The sequence below is a fragment of the Aythya ferina genome (genome assembly GCF_964211825.1).
Source record: "Aythya ferina genome assembly, chromosome: 10".
In the NCBI taxonomy this organism is placed as follows: Eukaryota; Metazoa; Chordata; class Aves; order Anseriformes; family Anatidae; genus Aythya; species Aythya ferina.
Genome location: NC_140306.1, coordinates 14218477 through 14240876, shown reverse-complemented (window position 1 = coordinate 14240876; position 22400 = coordinate 14218477). Strand labels below are relative to the sequence as shown.

The following is a 22400-nucleotide window of genomic DNA, read 5'->3' as shown; positions in this document are numbered from 1 at the left end:
AACCCCACCTGAATATTTTTTCTCTGGATTATACAAATAGCTTTATTTCATGATCCCTACTTAATTAGTGCTAAACATGTATGCCAGCACTGGGTCCAGAAAACTCACCAAGCAGAATTTTAAAAAGTGAGTATGTAGCATTTGGCATATCCAGAATCTAAACTAGCTGAGGGAATAAGAAAGCCAGAGAATCACATTTCTTTAAAGCAATTTTGAGTAAAACCAAGCTGTAGAACCAATATTGTTATGGCATCATGACAATTATTCATGGGGCTTGGCTGGAAAGATGACAAGATAAATGAATAAAGCTGACTGAAGCTGTTGGTGACCTGGTCTGGCTGACAGCACATAGTATCTACCTAGCAAACAGCATGATGGAACAAAAATGGAGGGTCAGCTATTCAAGAAAAAATAGAAAAAGCAGAAAAAAATCTGGAGCTGGAGATCACAGTGCTTATCAAGTGACACATGGCTGTTTCCTGGAAATTGAATACCTTACCATGCACCCAGTGCCTCCCCAGCAAAACATAGAAGAGGCAGCTCAGAAGAGATCCAACCCCAAAAACAAAGCATCTAACTTGCTTGACTGCCGGCCTCGTTAAGTGCCCATGACAGGAAAAACAAGGCTGACCATGTGGGAGTCTGCAGAATGATCTCGACTCCATCACAGAACCCCAGTCCTCTCTCTGAAGCAGATTTAAAGAACCTTGAGCCCTTCGGGAGGAGCAGGTGTGGACCTTTTATTTGACTGAAGTTTCCCTCTGCAGCGAGACTTAGGTAAAAAGTCAGCAGCGGGAAATCAATAGATGGGACTAGCAGCAGGAGGAAGATAAACATAAATTGCACCTTCTGAAAGACAGTGTTGTGCATGTGTTAATCCCCTTCCAGTCTATAAATCCAGGAGCTGTTGTGATTATCATGCTGAGCAAGGAAAACCAAAAAATGTGATGGCAGAAGAGGCCCAAGAATGTATTAGACACTTCAGTGAGATTTTTATTTAAGGAGTCCCTCGGTTTAATTGCATTCTCTCTGAACATAGAATGGGATCTGGTCATTTAAACAACTGCCCAGAGTGGAGCCCTAAATTAAAGGAGGAGAAGGCAGCAGCAGAGCTGATGCTTTCCCCTCTTCAAGCAGCTGCAGAGATTGCATTTCTGCAGTGCGCTTTGGTGCTCACTACCCTTTGGGATGACTGAGGGGCCAAATAAGCTGGGGAGCTGTGTTGTGGATGAAAGAAGAGGGATTAAACCTTTGTGCACACCTTGAATCCCCTGCAGGCCCGTCGTAACAGAGCGACTCACAGCGCTGCGCATAATGCTCTGTTGAAGAACAATACAAGGTAAAAATTCTCAAAAAAAAAAAACACCTTCTTTTCCTCAAAACAGTTCAAAACAACGACAAAAAGAAACAATAAGCATGTGAAAACTAGGCTGAAAGGTCTCACTTCAGTAACGCATTATTTGCTACCCTGACAGCTCTACCACTACAGGTCATATTTTTATTACATTTGATGTATCTGTTTTCAAAGGGCTGACCACAAAATAAACCTTGACATAGCCAAAATTGGACGGCACTAATGAAGCACCAAGAGGACCACATGCTGTTCCTCTATGCTAGCAGCAAACGATTGGTAATTAAACAGCTGCCAGTGGGGGGTGCTTGATGTATTTTTACTAACATTTTGTGTATATTGCCTACATGCTCCGGAGTGACCAGCAAAGGTGGTTTACGTGGCATTTGAAGCTGAATTTCCTGAGGTGAAAACGCAATAACCTGACAGAGCACAATATTACAAGTGCTTCAACCTGCTAGCTTCCTCATGGTGGGTGCACAATTAATTTTTGATCTGGAGAGGACTGACTGACATTTACAGCCTCTGCAGACACCTGCTTTAGAAGCAGGCTTTCTTTCTGTTTCTGTAAAGTACAATGCACAATTCAGCTAATACCAGAGAAATAAGGTCTATAGAAAACTTTGCAGCTGCTTAGTGGTCTGAAACCACTTTTTTCTTTGGTAGAGGAAAATGACAGTGTCTAGTATGAAAAGTTTTTGGTTTGGGGATTTTTTTCAAGTGAGAGTGTTGTGTAGTACAAAATGAGTTTTACAGATAAATACCATAACATTTGATGCTGAAACCCAGAGATTAGCTGAACCCAGCCTGAGGGATGCACAGTTAAGGAGCAAACATTAAAAAATAAATAAATAAATAAATGAACTTGTCTTCTCGTTTTATTACTGCTTAGTAGAAAGCATCAAATGGTCCAAGAGACCAAATTAGACCCACAGTTTTAAAGACTTTAAGCTGTTAAGCAGCCTGATTTCATGGGAAGATTGCAGAAGACACACTGTCTTTTGAAGGAAAACAGCAAATATTAACACAATAACAAGTAAGCAGAGATTCTGAAGATTTGCCAAGCATCTTCAACAAGAAAAAGCAAATCATGTTGCATTTAAAATACCATTTGATGAGTAAGGACTTGTAATCCCTACAGGAACATGACTGGATATCTAGGTGAAGGCGACATGTATAAGCAATCTCTGGAATGCTGTGCAAGGCCCCTGGGCTTTATGAGAAGTGCTGAAGGGAGCATACAGCATGTAGTCCTTGAGAAAATGCTCTACAGACATCCTGCTCTTTCAACAACAAGAGAAAAAGACACGGAGCACATTCAATTCAGGCTGTGTCAGTATTTCTCAAAGGACTGCCAAACTTCGTGTTTATCCTGAAACAGGACGCAGTTGCCATTGGCATGGCTGTGTTCACGGATCAAAGCAGTGGCTTTTGCCAGGTCCTCCTGCTGCTGCAGCATCACTGGATGGTGAATGGTGCCTGCAGGGGAGGAAGGGTTGCGGACAGCTCTTCAAGAATTTCTTTGTATGTTGCAGACCATACATCAACACTGCACTGTGCAATTTAAAAATCTAATATTCAACTACCAAGCTGCCACATTTTCAAGAAATCCTCGGAGAAACATAGGAATCCTATCAAAGCTGCAGCCTTATCGCTCCTTGGAAATGTTCTGGCGTGCAGCAGAGCAGAGGGCATGTCTTATATTGAAAATAAGATCAGGCATTTCCTTTGTCTGACAGCCAACTGTGGCTAATAGGATTCTAAATTAATCAGAGTACAGAATGGGGCAGATGTAACAACGATAAATTATAACAGGGATCAACATGCAAGAGTAAGGCAGGCAGGAGTTGCCAGAGGAGAGTGGCAACTGCTGAAGAAACTACCAGCATCCAAAAATGATTTAACATACAGCAGCAGTTCAGTCCCCACAGCATAACATGTTGAAGAAAACCTGGATTTCAAAGATGCTCTGAATTTTCTTATGTGTTGTTCTCTGTCCAGCCCTACTCCAACATTCACATCATTTTTCAAATGATGGAAGATGAGTTGTTTCAAACACCACCACCACAAGAGCACTTATTTTTTAAGCAAGCTAAGCTGCAAATACACAGAGGAGATAAAATACAGTTCAGGAGACTAAAGCTCATCCAAAACCTTCATTTTTTGCTTTCCAGCTGCATTTTGCCCACTGAACATGAGTTATGACTGCATTCAAAGCTTGCCTTGTGGAAATCTCCTTTGCGTGCCTCTGAGAGCAGCCCAAAGAGAAGCTCTGAGGCAGAGGTTTGACAAGAGTTGCTCTACACATTCCACCTTGTAATCCCTCCCCTAGAACTACTACTTCAGGCAGACAAGCAGTGTGAAATGGATGATGATCCTTCCCTCATCAAGGGACCTCCTTGCCACAGAAGGCTGTAAATGCAAGCATTCATGGGGATTCTAAACTTATTGGGGTGATAAAAGGAAGAAAACTCAGTCGAGGCTGTGCAAAACAGGCACCATCACTGGCTTAGGAAACATTTATGCTGCAGATCAATGAAGACTGCAAGAGTATTTTAAGTAGCACCCCTGTACGCATGTCCTGTCTTTATGCTGTTTCCCTGACATTTGCTACAGGCCACTGGTGGAGACAGATATTGTAGTAGATGGGCCTTTTGCCTGACTTGATGCTTCATTATTTTCTATAGTGATGGTAAATGTCCCTGTCCAAAGAACTCAGTGCACTACAGTAAGCATCTGGATCTATTTTGTTTGCAGTGATTATCAGCTGACTCAGCTGCATAAATTAACCTAGCCAACCAGCAGAGATGGGCAGAGTGCTGTGTGGGCACCTGAGAGGTTCAGTGCTGTTGGGCTGTTCGGGGACATCTAGTCGTTAGACTTTAGCAAGGCATATTTAATATATGTAAATAGGCATTTTATAATGAGTAACGTTGCCAGTTTTTCCAGATTGCTAGCACTGTCCTCCATTAAACTTGGAGGGCAAACTCACAAAACACATTATTAGGGCAGGGAGCAGTAATGCTAGCACATAAATCTGGTGATGCTCTTAATCTTGGGAAACAGAAAGCTGATATGCTTGCTTCTCAAAATTTATGTCAATATTGTTATTATAAAACCATTAGAAATATTCCACATTATTGTTCTGTTTCAACACATTTAGTCAGAATACACAAAATTAAGCAAAAACACAAAGAACAGTATCATAAAGGCTATGAGAAAATGTTCTAGACAACTGAAACTGAAATTATGTTATTTACAGTGCAAATGTAAGCGATGCAAGTTGGAATTAACATATCACTTAAAATAAAATAAAAATATAACATGAAATAAAAGCATTAATTGTTGCAAAGATACTTACATGTAGATCCACCATAAGAATAAGAAAATGTTAAAACTCCCACATCTCTAGCATGGATTTATTTTGATCTGGCAACAAAATCTTCAACTACCTAAAACACATGCTGTGTGACTTCACGGGGCAGAGTTAAATTTGTTTAGATGCTAGAATCCTATAAGGCATCCTTCATGGTCACTCCTCTCCAATTTCAGGTTGGTAAAAGATGAAAATGTAGAAGAAACTTTTCTACAGCAGTGTAGGTATTTGAATGGATGTGGCACTTTCAGCTAGTAGTGTGTGAAGAAGGCAGTTCTGCAGAATTAATGTTACAAGCATTAGCCAAAACAGATTTTGGATCTTCTTCTAGCACTCTATTCATCTTGCTTCATCTATTTCATGTTTTATTCATTATTTTTTGAGTTCATTTACAAAATTACAATGCTTAGCTAAAGTGGTGCACTGCTAACAGACCTTTTAAAAATCCTCACAGACTCTTTTTCATGGTGGTATAGTGCAAAATGCTACTTAAAACTGGCTTTTTTATGAACCTTAGAAAGGCTATTTAATAACTGCAATAACACACACACATATGTAATAACACACTCTGTTGATTTGATTATCACCAAATAAACACACTTGTTGGTTGGCTGAATGTACCAGGCATAATGCACGCACTGTAAGCAGCGTGGTGATTTCAGGGTATGGTGTCTGTGTTTTCTGACCACGTTCTGTCAGTACCATAGTCCGTAACAGGAGTAGATCACTTTTGGAATCACTGTCCCATGCAATTTTTTATAACTAGCTACACCAGGACAATTTTAAAAGAACAACAGAACTGCCTGCTTCAGTAAATCTTCCGCTTCAGATAAATGATGGTCAACAGCTTGCCTAAAATTTAAGCTGGGCTAAATCAGGGACAGCGTTTCTGGTCTGAGGATCTGCCATCACTTTCAGATTCGTGTTCTGTGCTTTCCTAGCTGCATCCTACCCCACCACTTCTGTAGGCATAGCATCTACAAAGGTTTTGCGATATCTCACTCTCAGAGCCTCCTGTGAGCTCTCTCCTTGGTCTGTCAAATGAACATCTTGTATGGCCACTACTCAGGTGCAGAATGCCACTTTCTGCAAACATCCTGATCCCTGGCTGCAGCTTTTGAGTGGGAAGGTGGGAGTAAGGCTCCCATCTCCAGAAAAGCAGATGATGTGCAGATGAATGGGCCAGGCAAAGTATTGTGTGATGGCAGAGCAGGAGGACCACCAAAGTAGTCCACAGTGCAGAACTGCCACTTAAATATATCTGGATGGGCAATTAAAGCATCACTGCTACACAAGAGGAACCCAGAATCTCCCCCTGCCTCCCCAGACAGTCGGGGAAGGACAAGCAAGATCACATTGATACAAGTCACTTCAGGGAAGGCACCTCAAACAATTAATTAAAATGTCTGCTGAGGATGAAGGATGGAGGTCCGAAGGATGGCCTCATCTCATGGCTGAGGAGGTCACCTCAGCTCCAGAAGCAGCTGTCTTCTTCACCCCATTGAACAAGAGATGCCAGTGGACAGGCTGCTGCCAAGGAAGGAGTTTGGCAGGCTCCCCAGAGCAGACAGCTGTGTCAGCACACAGAGTGATGGGCTTTGCCTTTCTAACTACCACTGAAAAAATGTTGGTATTCTCACAGTTAGTACCAGCTCAGTGCTCAGGAACTATCCAGACATCGGGATTTAATAGGAAAGCAATGGGACATCCACAAAGTGCCTGTATCAACCATGAGCCATTCTGGTCCCCATCCCTTTCAGAAATCATTTACTTGAGCTGCAAAGGACATGAAGATGGGCAATAATCAAAGTTATGAAATGGCCTCTGGTTGATGACTGACTGACTACATGGACTAGGACTGCTAATGCTGAGAAAGAGGTGACTGAGGGGGGTGATTTAGTAGAGGGCTACACACCTGTATGTGTCAGGGAGAAGGTAAGTGGACAATAATTGCTGCTAATACCAGTCGTCAGGGGCATCAGATAAAATAAGCAGCTTCAACTCAAACAAGAGGAAGGTTTTCTTCAACCAGTGCATAGTTAAGCTGTGGAGCCTATTTCTGGGCTGTTGCAGAGGTTAAATTTGATATGAATTCAAAAACAACTAGGAAAATTAATAGAAAAAAATCACTAAGCAAATAAACACACAGATACCATCTTTGGCTCAGGAAAGCAGAGCTGTGGGTACCTGGACACAACAGGAATATTTCTGATGCTTCTGCATTGCTGTAATCTTCCCGGTGGACCCTTATGCCAGTCTCCAATCCTACCAGGTACTAGCCTGGATGGGCTTTGTTTTACCCATTCAGGCTGGCTTTGTGTCCTACCTGCAGTCTTTCTGCATAAAGCTCCATGATCACACGCTAAAATATGCCTTCACTCACTTGCTTGACACCCAGGGAGTGGCAGAATAACAAACCACAAGGGACAAAACATCCCCCCAGGCACTTCGGCTGTACATCAAGATACAGATCATCTTCCCTGACAACTGAGAGTAGCACAAGGGAGCAAGCTGGTCTGAGCACTGATCTCCTGAGAAGCGGCCCAGCAGTGGCAAAGACTTGCTGCACCTGGTGGAGACCAACGCTGCAGCCCCTGATAGAGGGAAGCACGTCTGAGCCCAGAAGAGGAGAATGAGGTTCAGGAGGCTGCAGCATATGGGCTGGTGTTCTGAATCTCTCCTACCAATTTGTATAGCAAACCTGCAATTTCTGTGGTAGCCATGGAAACTAAGGTACTGGAGTACAATGAAACACATGTATAAATGCTGTTGCCACCACTGAGCGTACATCACTCAGCCTTTCTCGACAGCGAGGGCAAAGACAAAGGTATCTGTGTAATTAGTTTGGTTGTGGCCCCTGAAGTCTAGACTGGGCTGAACAGATAGCTGTCTGCAGCAGCTCTTCTTCCCTGATCAGGTGCAGGATGGGGTGCAAGGCTGATGTCGAGGAAGACAACCATGTCCCCATGTCCACTCCAGAAGAAAAAAAACAAGAACAGATGGTGTGGTGGCTTTACTCTGGTGGGCAGCCTAGTTCTGCCATGGCCGCTCTCTCACTCCCCCTCCTCAAAGGGAAACGGGGAGAAAATATGACAGAAAGAGCTCAAGGGTTGAGATAAGGATGGGGAGACTGCTCAACAATTATTGGGATGGGCAAAACAGACTCAGAGTAGGGAGATAGTAAGATTTATTGTCTATTACTAACAAGCTAGGGAAGTGAGAAACAAAGGAAAGAAACAAAAAACGCCTTCCCCTCATCCACCCTCTTCCATCTCCTCCCCCTGAGAGGCACAGAGGAACAGAGGAATGGGGGTTATGGTCAGTCTATAGCACTTTGTCTCTGCTGCTCCTCGGTCACTCTCAGCCCCTGCTCCCCATGGGGTCCCTCCCACGGGATGCCGTCCTTCCCCAACTGATCCTGCGTGGGCTGCCCACAGGCAGCAGCTCTTCAAGAACTGCTCCAGATATTGCTCCGTACCACAGGGTCCATCCCTCAGGAGCAAACCGCTCCAACTTGGGTCCCCCACAGGCAGCAGCTCCTGCCAGGTTACCTGCTCCTGCGTGGGCTCCTCTCCACGGGCTGCAGCTCTGGCCCGGGGCCTGCTCCTGCGGGGATCCTCCACAGGCGGCAGCCTCCTTCTTCACTGGCCTTGGCGTGTGCAAGGCTGTTTCTCACTCCTCTCTCTCTCCCAGCTGCTGTCTCCAAGATTTTTTTTCCCTGTCTTAAATATGCTCTCACAGAGGTGCAAACAATGTTACTTTTTGGCCCGGCTCTGGCCAGCGGCAGGGCCCTTATCTAACATGGGGCAGCTTCTAGATTCTTCTTGCAGAAGTCACCCCTATGGCCCCACAGCTACCAAAACCTTGCCATGTAAACCCACTACAGATGGGAAGAAATATTCCCAGGTGAGATGTACAAAAAGGATAAAATCTAACTCATTTTGCCTCTCTTCACATTGCTAGTAATCTTGATGCCCATAAAGATTTGCTTTCTGATGGTTTTTCAGCCAGGCAGCCACAGAAGTCAACAATCATCTCACCTGGAGCAACAGGCAAAAAAAATGCTCCCAGCAGTCAATTTTCTTGTGAAGGAAATAGCTGGAGGCTGATGAAGGACTTTCGTTCAGTGTACAGCATAAACCTGTGCAGAACTGCAAACCAGGAGACTCTGCCTTTAAAATATTCAAAAAAGACATTTTATTTCCCTCAGACGAGTTCTCCACAGATCACTAGCTTTTGTTTAGCCACTGCTATGCAGGCTGGTGTCAAGCTATCTGCCCAGACACATTGAGAGGACTGTGCTGTGTAAGATTTTAAGCTAGCATAAATCAGGTCAGGCTCTGGCCCAAGGATGTCTTCCCATTAGGATGTGAGACAGACCTGAAAATGGAGATGTAAGCCTCTCAGGATGGTTTACACCTGTAAAAACAGGAAAATAATTTCAACGTAGAACAAAAACTGCTAACATTTCAAACAGGTTGTATTAAAGCAGAAAAGCCCTCAAACTGCATTGTTTAAATACTGAAAGAGACCGCGTGCAGTTAAGTGACAAAGGGGCTTTGAAAGAGGGCAAAGCACTAAAGTTTCCTTATAATCTGCAGCTGTCACTTGTCACCTGTAGAAGGGCTGACATAAAAAGTTCTTCAGCATCACCTCACTGACATAACAGCGAGGTGATGCTGAAGATGATGCTGAGAGTGGGCTGCTTGGGCAGGGAGGTGAGGGGGCACCAGCAGCGGGCCAGCTCGAGGGGCAAACCAGCCAAGAGCAGACAGCTGTGCTCAGCTCCCAGCCCAGGGACTAGTGGCACCTTCTATGAAATGATACAGAAACGATACAGATTTCAAGTGTCAAGAGGTTCTTAACCTTTATCAGGCAGACGTTAGAGCTGAATGCTGCGGCAGGAGTGCCGGGTCCTTGGCTGGGGAACCTGCGCATCATAACTCTCCTAATTAGGGACATTTGAGTTCACGTTTTTAATGGCCTAAAGCCCACTTAGCCTACCAAACTACTTAAACCCTAAAGATCAAAACTCAGCAGTAAGCAGTTTGTTTCTGCAGGCCTGTCCATGTGCTTACTTTCCATTCTTTTGAAAGGAAAGATCACTGCCACCAATGTCCTCCTGTAAGATCTAAGCCTTGCAGGCTGGATGTGACAGTTTTTCAAGCAGTGTCACTGGACTCAGCAGCTGTTCTCTAGTCAATAGATGCCTGCGTAGCATCTATACCTATACCCAGGCATGAAGTGAAGACCTGTCAGAATTGGTTCTGTTTCATGTTTTTTTAATACTTTGGTCTCACTAGCTAGTTCACAGTTACCTTTTGGGATATCATTCTCACCAGGTGCCTGATACCTGCAGTTTAAGATTAATGACATTATCTAATTTAGAGTGCCAAATTTGCAAACATGACAGCTCTATCACTGGACAGCTTCTCCAACCCAGCTGGCTTAGGCCAGAAGTACCTGGCCTGTTGGCTGGTGAAGGGACACTGACTGATGTGCCATTAATTCAATGGGCTTGGGAAAGTGGTAAATCTGGGCACTGAGAGGCTAGATTACGTGCATGACAATAAAGTATTTCATGTGGGATCTGTACGTCATGACCAACTCCTCCAAAAGACTTTATTTCCTCCAGCGGTAATTTTCATAAACAATATGCAGATTTTAGAATGAAATCAAAGTTTAAGTTTAAAAGCAGAACTGAAATGTCTCTTATCTTCTAAATTTCGTTCACTTCACTTTTGCCTTTCTTAATTTAGCTATTTTTCTACATTCTTACTGCAATCCTCACAATATTTGGGGGGTTGTAGATTGTCTCATTTGCCCAGAAGTTCTTCCCCACCCTCTTCCCCCTCGGATCCTGATTCCTGCCTGTCATTTCCAGAGTGTTGTAACATTAAACAACCACAGAGAAGAGCAAGGCTTTGCAATAGGTTACAGAAAATGACACTAAAATTGGATGAGCCAAACTCCCAGCTATGCCAAAGGGACAAGGTTCTAAAGGAAAAACTACAGCAAATATTCACTGGCAGTTGAGCAAGAAAAATTGGCATTTAGTTCACTGGTCTAAGCAGAAAAAGAGAGGCAAGAATCACAGGTTAATTCTGCTCTGTACTTGAAAGTCACCGAGGCAAAAGAGATCACGGATCCCTTGTTAATCTTCTCCTTTACAGAAAAACCAACACGTGGCTGTAGCAAGAGGTATGAGCTTATTGATATCCAGGTCAGACGTTTTAAAAACTACTTCGAAGAGTAATGGTGGGAGGGAATTACATGAAAGCAGGTTCCTAATTGCTGCTCTTTTTCCAGTTGAACATCATGTACTGCTAGTGAGTAAATTAAAAGTTAAGATTTTAGCAAATGCACAGCCCCATTGCAAGTGTTCTGTAATTTCTAAAGTGGAATAAATAATTTCCAGTGAATTACCCCGTTGCACTCTGCATATGAATCACAGAGAGATCACTATGTCCTCAAATTATTACTGGTCAATTAAACTTCACAAGTTTGACTTTACAAGCTGTGAATATCTGAAATCTGAGCTGCTGCTCAGGGCTGACATTGATTCTCTTTTCTCGCTGGTTGAGTGCACAAGCTTGTCTGTGAACATTTACAGTTAACAAGTGAAAATTCATCATCTACAAACACACAGGTGTAACTGAAATCTGTTTCCTTCATAAATTTTCGGTGGTATAATTCAATTACTTAACTTAGGTCTTAATTTGATGTTATCTTTGTATTATGCAGGCAGCTATAGTCAGGTGCTGCCAATGTTAAGGTACTCCAGGTGCTACAGAAGCAGCCTGTATCTTGCAAATAAATGGTCTAGAGCTGCATAAACATTTTGCAAATGGAAATATGTTTATACCCAAAAGAAGTTGCTGGACTCTGGGGTAGTCACATTTCTTCATAGATTTTTATGGCTATTGCATAGTCACAGAACACTTTGTAATATCTCAGGAGGTTAACAAATTACAAGATGCAATGCAAACTCTTCGCAAACGTCTGTTATTTTTGCAGCGAGTACTTCTTTAGTACAGCTATGAAGGTGAGAATCAGACTAATGAAAATGGGAAAACCTCACACTTGCTGTTAGCAGTACTCAGCTGTGGCATTAGGAGATCTCCCAGGCAGGCAGCCAGCGGGTTGGACCAGCAGCATCTCCAAGCAGCAGGGAGCTGGTAGGAGTTCAGGTGAGCAGCTCAGCAGCAATTAATTGCTGGCAGGGACTAAAACACAGCTCTTGTTACCCCTCTCAGACATGCTAAAGTGGCTGAAGACAGAAGGCCTGCAGTGTCCCCTCCAGGGACACTACTTCAGGGTACAAACACAGGAGAGAAACTGTGTTTAAATTATGGGAGATCCCTGTACCACTTGACTCCAACTCCCAACCAATCCATCTCAGCTGGCTGACATGGCACAGGCAATGCTTAACTTCAGCTCTAGTAAGCCTTGGCTAACCTTTTCTTCAACCTTAACCTCTTAATTTTGAAACCTTTTCTCTAAACAGAAAACTTCAGTCTTTGTAAACCTCACCTCATTTATTCAGAATGGAGTTTCTGAGTTACTGAAAGCAGCTGTTTCTATCTTCCTTGTCTTTCTAGTGACCTCAGAGGTTTGCCACACAGAAATGCTGCTTTATTCTGATTGTTTGTAAGCCTAGAAATTGGACTATGAGCAGGACAAACACTGAGCTACAGACAAAGAAAAGGAGATGGCAGGGAATGATGTGCTCATGTTGTCATTCTTTGCTTAGATTACTTCACTGAAGATGCAGAAGATGCAAACAGGTACAAAGACATATTAGGGAAAAAAAGAGACCTCTTTAAGCAACAGGGTTTTTTGCCTGTTCAAGTGGCAGTTAGCCATCATGCACCTGGTTTTGACTGATGAAAGCAATGGTCTAAGAGGACATTCTATGGAACAGTGGAATTTAAGAGCAGTGAGACACAATTTACCAAGAAGACAAAGCAAGAAGGAATCCCAGTGATGCACATGAGGTATGTGGTATGGCTGCACTAACCGAACTCCACAGTTAGCTGGCTTAAACCATGATAACCACCATAGCTAACGCACCAGTAAACTCTTCCTATCCCACAGTGCGAAACACAGAGGCCACTGTAAAGATTTGGGAAAGAAATAAAGAAACAGAAACCCATGACACTATTTCTCTGATCCACATGAGCCGAGAACCAATAACTTCAGATACGAGCTGCAAACATCACAGCAACTTGATTTGCACAGCAATGAGATCACACAAAGCCCTAGCACAAGAAGTTCTTTCTGCTTTACTTAGAAATGCGTTTGATTTTCCTTTCCTTCTCTTCTCCAGAAATTCTAAGTTTTATGAAGGCAACAGACTTGAAAGCACAACTAAAAGATGCAGCCCCTTGTTATGCATCATGCAGGAGCTAACCCAAACATGCTGCAACATAACCTCTCAGGTGGGACCACCTCAGTAATCTCAGCAACACCCCTGCCAGGAGAACACAACAGAAGAGCTGGGAAGTACCTCCTGGGAGCAAACCTGGAGCCACCCCACTGCAAGTTGAGTCCTTGCTGCTTTTCTTAAGCATACAAAAACCTCAAGTTCTGCCAGACTCTGAGCTCTGCCTTTAAAACACTTTTAAGGAGATAATGTACAGCAGAAGTGTTACAGTCTTCTTGCAGTCTCTTGGAAGAAAACCTGTCTCTACAGAGAGGTAACGAGGAAAAGATAAAATCCTCTTTTACTTTATTTCTCATTTTCAACTTATATTTTATTTCCTCTCAATGTCCATGTTCTTTAGCCTGCCAAAAAAAAAAATCTTTTGGCTGCATCTTTCAGTCAGATGTATATCACAGCATCCCTATCATGTTTTTCTGGCCTCATGTAGGTAGTGCACGTGTCCAAGCCCAAGATGGTCCCCACACAAGGGGAATCTGGATTTAACCCTGACATGTTGCTCTCCTCCTGCTTCCCAGTGTGGAGCCGATGTTGGCCTCTTGCAGCACCCCTCCCCCCCACACACACACTTCAACTCACATTTGTTTTGATTAAATTCCCCAGATAACCAAAACTCTTCTGCCCTTTGAAAGTTATTGCCTCCCAATAACCTAATAAAAGAAACATCTGGAAACCTTTAAAGGTTTAGATATGTCCTATTTGATTTACTCTATAAAGGGAAGAGGAACAAGACTGAAAGAGTACAGGAGATTGAAAACAAATATATGGTTCAAAGCTGAGAACTTCAAAACCCTGCTATTAATGCCGTGAAGGAGCAGCATAATCCTGGGGTCAGGCTCTGTGATAAATGAGATTAATGCAAATTTTGTATTCCGTTACCATCTACCTTCCCTTTTTTTCCAAAATACATAGGACATCACTGCACTACAAGCAAACAAGAAGCAGTTTCTATACCCTGCAAAATCAGCCACGTGCATTTAATGCTACATCTGAATTGCTGAATCCTGGCCTCCGGAGCGGTTAAATAAAACAAGCTTGTGGGACTGGCTGCTCTCTTACAAATGAACACCGACTCAGAAGAGCTCCCTACACTTGACCTGCAGAGTAAGGATGTGCAACTGCTGACAGCAAACAGAGGCCATTTCTGTAGAAAAATATGTTCTAATCTACTTCTCCAGCAGTGCCAGGAAACATTAGAGGGTACAGTCCCACATGTGCATGCACACACATCCATGCTCTAAATACAGGTTGAATTTCAAATAAAAGGTTCTAGCCTTAGTGAAGTCTTCTGTCCTAACCTCTACCCTTGCCTCCTAATTCGTTGTAATTATATTTTTAATAGTTCTCAGTGAGGGAAGCTTTAGCAACAATTTTGGCCTTTGTTTTTTTATCCATTCTCCCCAAATCCACTTGTTTTTCAGGTTCACTCAGGCCTTCTGTCACTGTTCAAAAAATCTTCTACCCATCCTACAGCTTCCCATGAGTGGGGGCTTTGTGGCAATTTCTCGTCTATCCTCGTATTAGGTTAGGAGGCTCAACTTTTAAACATTTTCCCTTTGGTTGGGAACTGCCAGGTTAACCTCCTGCTTCGTTCTTACTCATTCATCTTTTAGTTTCGCACTTGAATGAGAAGCTTTTGCACATACCAATGCAAGGTATAAAAATAGGAAAAGTAGTTAAACTTGAATTGTAAAAAATATTACAGTACATTGCCAGCACTGGAGCTACTATTCAAAGATAGCTGGGTTTGGAAAGCTGTGTGGCAAGATGCCAGCAGTGTGCTCCAGCTTCACAGGAGAAAAGGAAAATGCTTTACTCAGAGATTCCCAGTTAACTTCACAGCTTGAAGGACTCTTTTCCCTCTTGAATTCAAGTACAGCTGCAGCCTTCTAATCTATACTGTAGCAGGTTGTGGTACTTGCAGCCATCAGGAATAAAACATTTCTGAGCTTTTTTTCCTTATTCACAAGCAAAGAAATTTTTGCAAATGTGCAAAACAAACAAGCTGATAACATATATTCTCTGAACACCAGCAACAGAGCTTTGGAAAAAAAAATGTCCAGTAATGAGGTTCACAAGAGTAGTGTCTTTGCTGTATTGATAGCTGAACTATTCTGAAGCTTGGTAGAGAGTCAGTTAAAACAAAGCTAAGGTATGAGCTAAGTAGGACTAATATATCTCCAAAGTTGAAACCATATCAGATTTTTATACAAAAAGTAATTAACTTCTGGCACTTTCATTTTGCAATGCTGAGTTCGAAATCCCAATGGGTTCAATTTTGAAGTGCAGAGCAACTGCCCCCCCCCCCCCCCAGCAAAATCACTTCAATATGTCACAGGTTGGGAACCTAAAGCCAGCAGATGTTTTGGAGAAGCTAATCAATAAAGCTATACCAACAGTTAGATCAAGAAGAAAATATTCCAGCTGAGAGACTGACTTACATCTTTTTTCCTATGAAGAGTCAGCAATTTTGGCGAAGTGCAACACGAAGAGACAGATTTCCTGCAAATAAAGGAAAAGGGGTTAGATTTTGTTACACTGGGACAAATCTAAGAGGATCTACTATCAAATTCACCAAAAAAAAATCTGGCCAGGAATTAATGACAGAGGAGATGTGGCAGATGGTTGTGCTCATGGAGCAACATGGTCCTATCTACATTTGCTCTCACTGAAAGGAAGCATTCAACAACAAAAAAGGAGGCTGCTGGCAATGAATTTGGAAACTTCTCAGAATAACCTACTTAACACAAGGAATACAGAAGAATTATTTCCAAACAGAGATTTGACATTTACACTAGCAGGAATAGTATCTTTGGTAAGACTAGGGAGTTCAAACATACAGGAGCTGTTAATATTTCCATTTCAGTACCTAAACTTGTCATCAACTGGGGGTAAAGAAAGCTCCATGACATTGCATCACACTTAATTAAAAAAAAATTACAGGAGGGCTAAAAGGGGAAAGAGTAGTGGGGAGGGGCAAAGGAAGAATTATTTATTATTATTATTATTTTTTTTCCCCTGAGTTCATCCATCACTGGTTACAATTATACACAGAAAATCAAATTAGTTGCACCAGTGGTCTGTTCAAACCTGACAATTTCTGTATTTCTAGTTTAGATTGGAGGAGAATCAATGAAAGTTTTACAAAGGTAAGTTTAAGTCAAAGCTTACAATGCAGAGGGCTCAATCTGTCTGCCAAGGCAAGGTTCAGCCTTACAGGAGTCATTAAGGTTAATGCAATCTATACTGATGTGACAGTAAGATGCTCTATTTTCATTACACCAGAAAGAAGCTCTGATTCACTGTGGTTAGGGCTAATTGACAGTTTCCAAATCACACAGTGGTAATTGTTTACAGTTGTAGAAAGAGAGTATATCGTTTTCACTGCTGGTATACTTGATACATTTATCCACTTAACCCCTCTCACTTAATTCCCTTTGATATGTGGAAATAAGAAATAATTGAATCCTAGTATCTTTTGACATTTACCTTTCAGTTAAGAAACTGCTTTGCCTTGTAACCAGGAATTAGGTCAGGGAAAGCTTGAACACGACTGCCTCTTCCTTCTCAGAACGACCACCTGTGCCCAGGGAGGTTGTGGAGTCTCCTTCTCTGGAGATATTCAAGGCCCGTTTGGATGCCTACCTGTGCATCCTGCTCTAGGGAACCTGCTTTGGCAGGAGGGTTGGACCCGATGATCTCTTGAGGTCCCTTCCAATCCCTACAAGTTGGGGAAAGAACCAGAGCAGAGGGCAGCCCTGGGTGCTGCATGGTTGAGGTGTGGCAAGAGAAGCCCCTGCAGATGAGCTCAGCCTCCATGCAGGGTATGGACCGTGGGTGTCCAGCAGCCTCAGGGGCTTTATCCAGTCATTCCTTACATTTGCAATTTAGTAGCTCCAGAAAGGTACTGGTGCAATACGGCACCAGTAGATCTCTGTGTAATCTTCAAAAGCAGCAGTTTAGAAGCCACTCTCCTCAAAACAACCCCCCACCAGGCTCATGCAGGACATGGTATAACATGGTCCCAGTTCGTGCAGCTTTCCATGCAGAACGGAGAATGCTTTCAAAGGCCTGTGCCATTTGAAAGGTTTCACAGACAAGCACATCCTGAGGGACCAACAGAGCTGGTTATTTAAATGCCCTCCTCCATGGAGGTTTTCTAATTCGATTTGGAGATCCTGCTGACAGCATTTCCCTGTAAGAGATTTGGCTCAGAAGACTGATCCATTCCAGGGGCTTCCACAGATACAGACAGCCAATGCTTGAGGAAGCCCATTTTCTGCATGGCAAGAGGGGGCATGCTTTCGCCTCCTGGACAAATGATCAAATGGTTAAAAATAAAAGAACAAAGTAAAGTATCAATTTATGCGTTAATACCCAACAACTACTAGGTAACAAGGAAATAAGATGGAAACAGATTAATAAGGCAGGGCTGGACGTGAACATTGCTAATGCGTAAGGGTACTTTAAAAAAAGACTTAGAGATAGCAGTTGTCATCAGTAGAGTCAAATATATTTAACTAGTATAAAATCTAATCCTCATATGAAATATAATGAATTCTGCATAAGTAAATGAAAAGCAAACATGAAAACGAAAAGCTCCCTGAGTGAGCCTGGACATTTCATGGTTTGTAAAACTGACTGTATTGGTATTTGATGTGATGGCAGTCACAAGTTCTAATGCACTTTTTGATAGTGAGCAATGCTGTGATGCTTCAGGACAGAAAAGCTTGTAGTCAACTGGATCTCTTAATTTGCTTCACACGTTTTATAAACTTTAAAATGAATTTAGGAAATGCATCAGCTATTAAGGAAGGTACTATGTGATGCTGCACCTGCTCAACTAGGTATTTCATGTTATAATAAATGCCATCTAGACTCAGCTGTTTGTAAAATTAAAAATGAAGGGGTAAAATCAAGTGCATGCAGACAGGTCCATTAAGTACTACCTGGTACCTAATAGGGTGCAATACCGAGAAAAAAATAAATTGTCAGATTTTGGAAGTTACAAGATGAATCCAGCCACAGGGCCAGCCACTAATTCCAATGAGATGCTGAAAGAGATTATTAGCTGGGGGAAGGTCCTAGAAGGTACTAGGCTCAATTCTACAAAAGAAAAAAAGAAGAAGAAAAAAAAAAAAAAGTAATTTCAGAGGGTGTTTTAGTGCCATTTGTGATGACAGTGAAAAAGTTAAGTAAGGCATTGCTGAAGGACAAAGTTAATTCACTAAGTCTATGAGTTAAGGCGTTGTCTGTTTGCACAAGAGGTCTCTGAAGCATCCATATACGCTTCCTCCAGCTACTGCTTAATGAATCCTGCAATTTTCTCTCCATGTGAGGCTGCAAACATCTGTAATTCACCGTCTTTCTCAATACATGTGAGTTTAGTCATGTACTGAGGTCTGAAATACAGCCTTGTGTTGAATACTCAAAATTTGAAGAAAATTTAAAAACTGTCACCTTGGTCAAACCTTGCACACCTTGAAGTCACCTTTAATGGAGCGATTCTGTTAGTGGACAAATGGGCGAAGCAAATCAGCTGCAGACTTTCATACAGGTTTGCCAGTTACTCAGGGGTTCATTGGAGTAGTCCAACGCTCAGACACAAAAAAGAGAGAAGCATTTCAGGCTTTGCAGGGTCCATCATATTCTCCCCTAATACCTTTTATCTCTCAGGCCTCGGATTTGTTAATCTTGCATTGCGCTACACATTCCTGAGATCTGCAGCGGCTGCTAGAGCTAAGTTGCACATTTCAGCAGCTCATCCTCCTCCCAAACCATATAAAACTTCCCAAACTTGAGCAGTTTTCACAATTCATCTCAGGTCTAGCTAAACACAATGTGTCACATTTTCATTTTGACACCACCAGATGCCTGGCCCTGATACACTACGAGATGGAAACTGCTTTTCTGAGTAGAGTTTCACTCTGAACTTTTGCAGGTGGAGACCCAAGTATATTTTTAACACAGTGGAAATTAAATAAGTTAGTCTCAAGGGTGAGTCTGCTGGATTAGCACAGCTTCAGTATGTCTTGATATTGAACACTTTTGGTGTTGTTATTCAACGGAGCTCGAAGCAAGTTCTGGCTAATTCATAGCAAATGCAGAGTTTGCGCATGGATCACCTCTCTTCTTTATAATCAAAATATAGACTGCAAGAACTTTCATAATCTTGGGCAAAAATTGTGTATGAAAGCTGAAGCTAAGAGCACCTGTCACTGCAGTGGCCTCATTGGCAATGCCTATGCTCTGATCTGCCTCAAATACAAACCAGCAATCTAAGCTGGGCATTGCAAACACTGTCTACATGTGAGAAAGAGCAAAGCTCTTTCTTGTGTGAACTCCTTTGATGAATCCTGTTTTGATTCAGTCTTCTAGGAAGTGAGTGCCTCTAAGACAATTTGCTTACACTGCTTTGTCAGCAAGGCTCTCAGGGTGGTTATGGAAATTCCAACTTTCAATAAATAAAAGACTTATATTTGAAAAAGGAACACAAAAGTAAATTATACTGTATTTAACTAAATAAAGGTATTTGTGTTGGATCTCATGTAATCCCACAAGCAACAGCAAATGGGTAAAGAAACATGATAGGTGGGGATTTTCATAATTTCTTAAGCTATTTCCAATGCATTGATATTTTTCTTGGCAATTTCTTTAACAGGTGGAGAAAAAAAAAAAAGAAAAGTCAACAGTGACAGCTGAGACACCATAATTACTGCAAGTTGGCTGATGTAAGTTTGCAAGAATACATCGTGCATTTATCCTATGGTCTATGTTCCTCTGTGTAATACAAGGTTAGGCTTTGGGACTTCTCACAGCTCATTTGAACAGGCACAAGTACAGTGAGCAAACACCCAAACTGGTAACATGTTTACAGAAAAATGCATATACTGAAAAGAGAATCAGATAATCAATGTGAAAACAACCTCTGTAAGCCTTCCGATCAATGATCTTTACATTACTCTTTTCCTCTAATCACACTGGACTTTAATAAAGACCTTCTCTCCCCAGAACACACAGTGTGCACGTCAGCTAAATACCTATCTTTCCCGTCCAAACTACAGCACACTGATTAATAATTGCCATCGAGCCCTCTATCCACGTAAAGAACAACTTTATAATAGCTTTAGATCTAAAATAAAGCTTTTGGAAAAACCTAGCATCTTCTCATGAACTTCTGTGAAAAAACTTCCATATATATATATAGTGTCACTACCTGAAATAATGAGCCAAACCTGCAAGTAGAGATAACTAGAGACTCTTTGAAGCTTGGAAAGCAGCTGAGCAACCACACGCATGGAAGGCTCAGCTTCCCAGATGGTGACACTTGCAACATCTTTGCTTGGCTTCGCTGATGAGCTCCAGCCACACATCTCTGACACTTCATGCAATTCCCACTACCAATGGTTTTTGTTTTATTCCTGCTTCAAGGTTCACTGAGGTTTTTAAAATAAGAAAATAATGAAGAGAAAATGATTATATGCAAATATTTGCATTCATACATACACTTCACTGTTTGTACATGAGGAGTTGTTTCCTGTGTGAATAAAAACCTCCTTGCAAACAGACATATCAGTGAATATTATCATAATGCAGAAATCCTTCAAAACAAGGATTACAAATGGAGTTGAATTCAGCATAAGTTTATATTCAATACCTAAAAGTCACTATTCATCAGGAGGTCACAAAAAGAAATGCTAACTCCTTTAAATATTGAAACCATTCCTCACCAGGAAACCTGAACTAAAAGCACTCAACCTAAGTATTAGCAAAACCTAGCACTTCCATTTTTGACCTTTCCTAACTGATAGATAATGCCTGAAGCACAGACTAATATCCACCATATATGCGAGAATACCATGTAGGTCTGCTAGTTACTTCATATGTGTTTTTTTTACTCTCCTCTGGTGCCCTCTCTGCTTTGAATGTGGTTTTCATTATTGCTCTGCAAGTGTTTTGCACTAAAGCATTGGTGTACACTTGTTCTCTGAGCTTGGCTTTGCTGCACTGATTATATTAAAACCTTTACAATTTACAAAGTGTTTGGATTCATTCGGCCTATCCATTTTTGCCACCCAACAAAAGAGCTGAAATGAATGAATCAATTTTTAAAACAAATAGGACTTGACAGCAGAGACACAGATTTGTGCAAATGGCAAAAGGTGCCTAATTAAGAGCTCTGGGATGATGAGGCTTTTATTTCTCTAATGAAAAGGAGCTTTGTGAGTTTGCAAGTGTTCTCCAGCTCCAGCAGGATGGATCTCTCCTCTGGGGAGAAAAAGATAATTCATTTTTCATGCCTCCACTTAGCTACTGGCATCCATTCTGCCTTCTGGGTCAAAACTTTCAGGTGACCACCAGTTTCCAAATGCTGAACCAAATACCTGGAAGGGATGTTCTCACTTTCCAGACAGCACAGAGCAACTGTTTCTAAAAATCAAAGGTTCTCACTGATATCCCCTAATGTACCTGGTATTTTCTCTCTAAAAAACTGAAAGATCCAATTCCATGTTGTGTATGTTCTCCAAACATAATGGCAACACTGGTGTTGGATATAAATTAAACCGATTGGCCAAGCACACTGGTCTCCCCATTGTCTTCTGTAATAAAAATATACAGAACATAAAATAAAATGTTAATGGGCAGTATTATGCTAACTATTGTACTGCTATTAGGAAACCAAGTATGAGGTGGCTGTGACCAGTAATGCAGCTTGCTGTGAGCACTGCTGCTCATTTGAAGCCTCCCCAAGGGGAAAAGGCAGAGTGTTTCCACATCTGATTACTCCTTGTACAACTGATCTGGGTGTGCTTAATCCTCACCCACAGAGTGCTACATGCACCTGCTTTAGAAGTGCGTTGGAGTACTTTAGTGGGTGCTAAAACCAAAGAAAGAAAAGTAAAGCTGCTGCTTTAAGGGCTATTTTATATATTTATATATATTAATAAAGAAACAGGACCATATGAAAACTGGGTAGGATTTGTGGCTGCCTCAGCTTCAGTTGTTCTGGTGTGCCACAGCAATTCCTGCGCTAGCATGGGGCAGGCATGAGGAAGAAACCAAGCTGCTGGGTTTCCATCATCTTCACAGCACTTTTAAAGACCTTCTGGAAATTGTTGTAATACCAGCACCCAAACTGAGCCTATGCTTTGCAGAAAGTTTAGTTGTACTGTTTCATGAGCAATGTAACAGTATTTACAGACCCTGGATCAGGCTGGACTTCTTTGCCC

The 22400-nt window shown here is 42.0% G+C and overlaps 1 protein-coding gene and 1 long non-coding RNA gene across 2 annotated transcripts in view; both read right to left on the bottom strand.

Moving 5' to 3' along the window:
• The window catches only part of SFMBT1 (Scm like with four mbt domains 1), a 102735-nt gene extending 94368 nt beyond the window's left edge, over positions 1-8367 (bottom strand). The window contains exon 1 of the mRNA XM_084531123.1: positions 8279-8367. The gene's annotated coding sequence lies outside the window, so the exon portion shown is untranslated. The remainder of the gene's footprint in view (positions 1-8278) is intronic.
• A 374-nt stretch (positions 8368-8741) lies between these two features.
• On the bottom strand, positions 8742-19632 carry LOC311442376. The gene is made up of 4 exons (XR_014696591.1): positions 18631-19632; positions 16660-17481; positions 15612-15672; positions 8742-9146 (listed from the first exon to the last, which is right to left on the bottom strand). It is a non-coding gene; the product is annotated as an uncharacterized lncRNA (long non-coding RNA).
• Between the last annotated feature and the right edge of the window lie 2768 nt (positions 19633-22400).